Here is a 7527-nt window from a genome sequence, read left to right on the forward strand (position 1 = left end):
CAGAATGATAAAAAAAATAAGCAAAAAATTTTGAAATTTAATAAAAAAAGAATATTAAAATAAAAATTAAAGAATAGGTTAAAATTGAATACAAAGAAAATTACTCTACTTTCTACTCAAACAGACTCCTCAACCTAACTTGTCCATGGACTCCAAGCCATAGTTTAAAAATTGAATTAAAAGGACTCACTCAATCTTTTACCCAATTCTTTGATGTAACAAGAGAAAGACTCACTCAACCTCACTTGTTCATACCATGGTTTCATCACAAAATCAAAAATTACCTTGGCACTCCTCTAATCACTCTATATTACGACAACAATAGTTTAGGTGGTGTTTATAATTTCTTATTAGGTTAAAATAAAGAAAATCATAAGCCCATAAATATAAAATCCAATTTAGTAATTAAATGAATAAAATCAAAATATATTAAATTAAACTCAACATTCTAAAAATATAAACTAATAATTTTTAAAGAATACTTGAATTCTTCATATCACTGACATTTGAAGCATGTATCATTCTCTTCCTCTTAAACAAAGATTCGCCCTTAAATTTTATAGTTGAAAAAATAATTTATGAAAATGACAAATACAAAAAGATATTTTTTCTTTTTTCTTTTTTTTCTTTTTGCACTGAATGTTTTTTTTAGTATAAGGTAGAAAATGACGACAAGAACATAAAGAAAGACACAAGAGACACTAGGACTCTTTTTTTTTTAGGACACAAGAACAAACATAAAGTAATAAGGATTAATCTAATACCTAAAATCTGATACTAAATAATAAAAAAAAAGACATGAATTGAAATTGAATAAAAAAAGAATATTAAAATTTAACAGAGAAGTAATAACACATAAAACTAAGTAGTAGTAATTGAGTAGATGATCTTATTGTACATAGCACTACATGCAGGGGATATATATATCCCCCTATTTGACTATCTATATAAACTATATATCATCTATTCTTCCTACCCCTCCCTCCCAACTGCGCAAACTCAAGGCGATCTACTCGATAGTCTGAGTTTGTCTCTAAACTTATGAAACGTACAATTGACTTAAGACTAGCTTGGTAAATAGATCAGCAATTTGCTTGCTGGTTATAATGTGAGACACTGCAACAAGACCTTTTGTGACATGATCTCGGACAAAGTAAATGTCTAATTCAAAATGCTTCGTGCGATTATCCAGAACAGGATTGTAGGCAAGTAAGATTGCAAAGAGGTTGTCATAAAAGATAGTAGGTGGAACCTTACATGATTGATGAATTTCAATGAGTAGGTTCTATACCCATATAAGCTCAGCAAAAACAACAGAAAGAAACCAAAATTTTGCTTCGGTAGAGATGTGACTCTTCCATGAGATGAGGTTCGAGCCATAATACACGCAATACCCGGATGTGGACTTGTGATCTTCTAGGTCTGAAACCCAATCATAATTTGCAAATGCGGTTAAGCGCAAATAAGTAGATTTTAAAAAAAAAATCTAACATGAGAGTGAGTGTACCTACCAAGTAATGTAGCACCTGTTTGAGTGCAACCCAATGTTCTTATGTTAAGGCAAACAAGAATTGGCTTAATTTGTTTACAGTGAAGGCAATGTCAGGTCATTGTCACATATTGAAGGCCTTTTACAAGTGAGTATCATATACCACTAACGTGGTGCTTGTTTTAAGCCATAGATGACTTTGTGGAGTTTGCATACCAACTATGAGTTAAAATGAGTGAATTCTAGGGCTGTGTCATGTATTGAGTTTCTTGAAACACCCCATTTAGGAAGACATTGTGAAAATCATATTGTTTGATTTTCCAACCGTTCGAAAGAGGCAGAGTGAGTATGATTCTGATCGTGATCGGCTTTATAATAGGGGAGAAAATTTGATCATAATCTACGCTAGTCGCTTGGTTAAAACCTTTCGCAACCAAGCGTGCTTTATATCATAGAACTTCACCTTTGGAGTTCTTTTTCACAGTAAAAACTCACTTTCACCCAATTAATTTGACATTAGGTGGTAACTCCACAAGGCTCCAGGTCTGATGTTGAATTAAAGCATGATATTTTGTGAGTATAGCATCCTTCCACTATGAGGAGTTAAAGGCAGATTTGATAGATTTTGGCATCTAAGAGTTAGTGTGAGTAAGTGTATTTGAATTGAAAGTATGAAGAACAGTGGGTTTGGAAGAGTGTATTTTGGAACGGGTGAGCATAAGGTGAGTATTTGTCGTATTGGTTATGGGTAGGTTGGAAAATGGAAGAGCAATGTCGATAGAAGATATAGTATAGAGTTGTGATGAGTGTAAGAGGGAGGGTCAGAAGGAGTATGATTTGAAGGAGGGGATGACTGCTGTGATGAAATAGTAATAGAGAGAAGTGTGGGATTAGAAGATGTGGCAGGAGAAGAAGATGGTGTAATTGAAGAAGGAGGAATAGCAGCTATAGTGGGAAGGAACTATGCAGATGATGCAGTATTAAAAGGAGTAGAGGAAGAGGTTATGTCAAAAAAGGCAGAAGAAGGAAATTTCTTTTCATCAAAGAGCACATCCCTGGAAATGATTTTTTTTCCTTTTTTAATAAGTCATTTGTATCCTTTTTGTTAGGTTGCATAGCCAAGAAAGATTTAGAATTGTGAATGATACTCCAATTTATGATTGTTATAAGGTTGAAGATGTGGATAACAAATGCAACCAAACACTTTTAAGATGGTGGAATTTGAAATACAATTAAACATAAGCTTGAAAGGGGATGTGTTAGTAGTGTTCTTTGATGGCATGCGATTAATTAAGAAGACTACGGTAGAAAAAGCATGAGTCCAAGGAGATAATAGTAGGGATGCAATGGCAAATAAGGCTAACCCCGTTTCAACAATATGTCAATGTTTTCGTTTGTCAATACCATTTTGTTGGGGTGTGTAAGGGCAAGTGAGACGATGAGCAATGCCATGTGATTGAAGAAAAATGACAAAACACTTGGAAAGATACTCTTTGCCATTGTCCATTTGTAGTGCTTGAATGGAGTAACCTATTTGGTGCTCAATGTATGCCTTGTACTGTTTAAAAACACAAAACACTTTATATTTGTTAGTAAAGAGATAAATCGTGGCATGACGAGAGAAAACATCAATGAAGGAAACATAGTAGCGATTTCCATCATTGGAGGTAATAGTAGAAGGACCCCAAGCAAACGTTAGAAACAAAGGGAACGCTATTAAGTAATTGACTTTTACTAACATTTAAAAAATGTTATCATATCATATTAAAATGTTAGTTATGTATATTAGTAACATTTTAACAAATGTTAAATATACCCTATGTTACTAGAGTTTTACTAACATTTTTTTAAAAATTTAATAACATTTAATAAAAATGTTACAATAGATCTTCTATAGTAATATTATGAGAAATGTTACAATAGACCTTTCTTAGTAACACTTAAAAAAATGTTACAATAGATATATTTTGTAACACAAAAAAATGTTACTATAAATATTTTAGACCAATCATAAATTTTAGCTAAAAGTCTAAAACAACTAAATGTTAGCTTTCTTTATTTTTTTGTTGTTATCTCTTTTTTTTTCAACATTTTATGTTATTTTTATACATTTAAATATAACGAAATGAAAATTTGTTTTAACCAGAAAACAAAATCTATGGACATCCTCTTCCTAAACTAGACAACCTCCGTCTTTTATTTCATTTCTCCTGTTTATGTTATTAAGATCATGTCTATTATATTTATTTAGAATTTTAAATGTTATTTATAAAAGAATTCTAATTTTCAAGTAAAATAAAATTTATTTGATATAAAACAATCATTTATGTTAAATAACTTGGTCTCATTTTTGTTAAATAATAAGTCTTTTAATAACTATTGATTGGTACATTATTGATAAAATATTTTTTTCAAAAAAATTTGATCAAATATTTAATTAGATTCTTAATTATAAGTATCTTAGTTTGAAAAAATATTCTGTTAATTCTAATATTTTTACGTTAGTAAGGATTTAATTATAAAATTAAAAGTAGTATAGATACTCAATTAAAAAAATATAGACCTAATTACAAATTTGATGAAAATATAGAAACAAATAAAATAATTAAACCATAATAAATTAGTTCTGCAAAACAATGGTAATATTATATGTGTATAGCAAAAAATGATTTATTTTCATAAATACAAAAACCAATTTAATGGTGCATTATTTGTCTTCTGATAAAACCATTTTGGTGCAATATCATTTCAACTCATCACATTAGTAGTATTTAGTGTACTAATCAATAGTTATTAAAAATGTACGTATTCTCTTTTAGTGTTCTGTTAGAATTTTATCAGTGTTCTGCTTGGGTTTTATCAGTGCTCTATTTAGAGCTTTGATCTTTCCACTTCTTTTCTACTTTTCTATTTCTATCTTTTTCTTTGATCACAATAATTTATACTCCTAGTTCTCGTTACCTTATTATCAACTTCTCCTCAATTAGCATTCTCAATCCAATATGAATTTCAGTGAAGGGAAGAACTTTAAAATTGATCCATGTAGTGAGGAGGATGAGGAGGATATTGTGGTATTGGAGACGGAAGATTATTCTCAGAGGTTGGAGGCTTGTATTAAGAGTTTCTCGGGGAGACTCTTTGTAGATAAGGTATTTTCGATTGAAACAATTAACAATACCCTAAGGGCGATATGGGATAAACCGGAAGGGTTCCGATCGATTGAGAGAGGTCCTAATCAATTCCAATTCTTCTTTAAGAATGATCTTGATGATCTCAGAATTGAAAAAGGATCTCCTTGCCTCTTTAAGGATTATATCTTGCATGTGAGAAGATGGGTTAAATCGGATGAACATGACTAGAAAAGCATTACTTGTTTTCCAATCTGGATCCAATTCTGGGGTCTGTCTGAGCAGTTCGAAACTATTCAAGTTGAAAAAATACTTAGAGAGAAATTGGAGAGGTGATAGACATTGATTTTTTCTCTATTTGTGGAAGAGAATCTCGAATTTTCAAGATCAAACTCTGGCTGAATGGTGATAAAAGGGTGAAAGACAGTATTCGTATGGCTGAACTGAATGGTAAGGTGCTGGAAATTTGATTGCGATACGAAAGGATTGGAATTTTCTGTACCTACTGTGCTCATTTAGGACATGATTCCAAACATTGTTCTAAATTCATGGAGGATTCATCAGTAGGCGCTATTAAACAGGATCGTATTGGTGAGTGGGTCAAAGCAGATCAAATGGGCAAGAGGATCAAATGTGGAGGAATTAGGGATAACTCCAACTTCAATAACTCAAACTCAAGCACTCCCCAATCGAAAAAAAACTAACCCCAAACTGGTTGATAGATAATTTTGCCAGCTTGAGTGTCAAAGGGACAAAAAATAACTCTATGGAGACATCTGGAGGTAATAAGGAGGATGATAATTTTTCAGAAGTAGTTTGGTTGTCAATTAAGAAGACTAGTGAGGCATTAGTCCTGCAAGATATTACTAGTACTATGAACACTAATGGATCTGTCCCATAGAACTTACCTAATGAAAGAATGACCAGCAGGGGTTCTAAGTGGAAACAACTTGCTAGACAAGGGACTGATTCAAGTAAGTTGTTTGGAGGAATAAAAAGAAAAAATCAAGGGAAGGAAAATGAAAATGAGGCTGAGAAGATCTGTATGGTTGATGATATGATTGCTGAAACGAGGGTGGAGGGTGCCAACCGTTCAATGGCATCCGAAGAAATATGAAGCTCATTACGTAGAATTGTCGTGATTTGGGGAGACCTCTCACAATCCACAATCTCAAAGGTACGTCACAATCTCACTCCCCCGAGATGGTTTTTCTATGCGAAACTAAAAACCAATCTCGACAAGTAGAAATGAAGTTAAGGTCATGTGGTTTTATAAATTGGAAGATTATTGATCTAGTGGGTAGCGCTGGAGGCTTGGCACTAGCTTGGAGGGACAATGTGATAGTGTAAATAATTGATAGTTCAGATTTTTTCATCGTGGCTTTGGTAAAAGACACATCTGTTAATGTAGAATGGAATCTCGTTAGTGTTCATTTTAGCAGGCATGAACAGATCCGTTCAACACAATTTCAAGAGGTGTCAGCAATCTTACAACAGCAACAAGGTAGCTCATGTGTTTTGGGAGACTTTAATGCTATTGTTGATCAAAGTGAAAAATGTGGAGGTAGTCTTAAATCATAGTTTTCTATAGCAGATTTTAATTATTTTATTGGTGATAATGCTTTACTTGACTTGGGAATGATTGGTAGACCTTTCACTTGGAGTAATAGGCAGAAAGCAGGGAAATTGAGTCAAGAACGATTAGATAGAATCTTAGTGGGAGAAACATGGCTGCAACTATTCCCTAATTTAGCAGTTCTTAGATTGGCCGAGATGGGTTCAGACCATGCCCTTCTCCTTTTTGACACTAATCCACAAACTGAACGTTCAAAAAGAAGATTTAAATTCCAAACCCGATGGTGTGAGGATGATTTAGTCCAAATTTTTATTAGTGAGGTTTGGAACACAGAAATTAAAGGCTCCCCATGTTTTGACTAGCTCAAAAGCTTAAACTCATTCGACATCAGCTGGTCATATGGCAGAGGAGTAGTCTTTCAAACTCTAAAAAACAGATTGATGAAATTATAGGGCAGCTAGAAGAAATGAGGGCATCGAGTTTAATGGGAGGTCCTAAAATCATGGAACTTGAGCAAAAATTAGAGAAGGCCTACTTGAATAAAGAGCTCTATTGGAATGATAAATCTAGAATTAAATGGCTAAAAAAAGGAGGCAAAAACACTAGCTTCTTCCATCGAAAATTTAAGGCTAGATCTAGGAGGAACAAGATTTGGAGACTCAAGACTGAGAATGGAGAGTGGGCTACTTCTAATGCAGCCATCGCAGGTGTGGCAGAGGAGTATTTCAAGGGCATCTTTACTTTCACCAATCAGGCAAATCCTGGGCCTTTTTTTTAGACTTTGAGCCTAAGGTTACAGCTAGCATGAACCATAGGCTACAACATCCGGTCTCTTTTGAGAAAGTAAAGAAAGTTACCTTTAGTGTACATCCGCAGAGTGCTCCAGGAGAAGATGGGATGACAGCTAAATTCTTCCAATTTTACTAGGATACTGTGGGCGTGGATGTATTCAAGGCAATTAGAAGTTTCATTCGAGGAGGGCGCATTTTAAGGAGTTTCAACCACACTAATATTTGCCTCATTCCTAAGATTCATGATGTTTGTGACATGTCCTAGGTACGACCCATTAGTTTATCCTCTATATTCTACAAAATCATCTCTAAGATACTGGTTCATAAATTACAAGGGTGTATGAATAAACTTGTTAACCTTAATCAGAACGCATTCCTAAAGGGGAGACTCATTTCAGATAATATCATGATAGCACATGAGTTCATGCACTACCTCAAGCAGAAAAAGAGAGGTTTAGAGTATGAGATGACCCTTAAACTTGACATGAGTAAAGCATATGACAAGGTTGAGTGGCAGTTTTTGTGGTTTATCATGAAGAAGAT

This window comes from Arachis ipaensis, chromosome B05 (genome assembly GCF_000816755.2).
Source record: "Arachis ipaensis cultivar K30076 chromosome B05, Araip1.1, whole genome shotgun sequence".
NCBI classification, from domain to species: domain Eukaryota; kingdom Viridiplantae; phylum Streptophyta; class Magnoliopsida; order Fabales; family Fabaceae; genus Arachis; species Arachis ipaensis.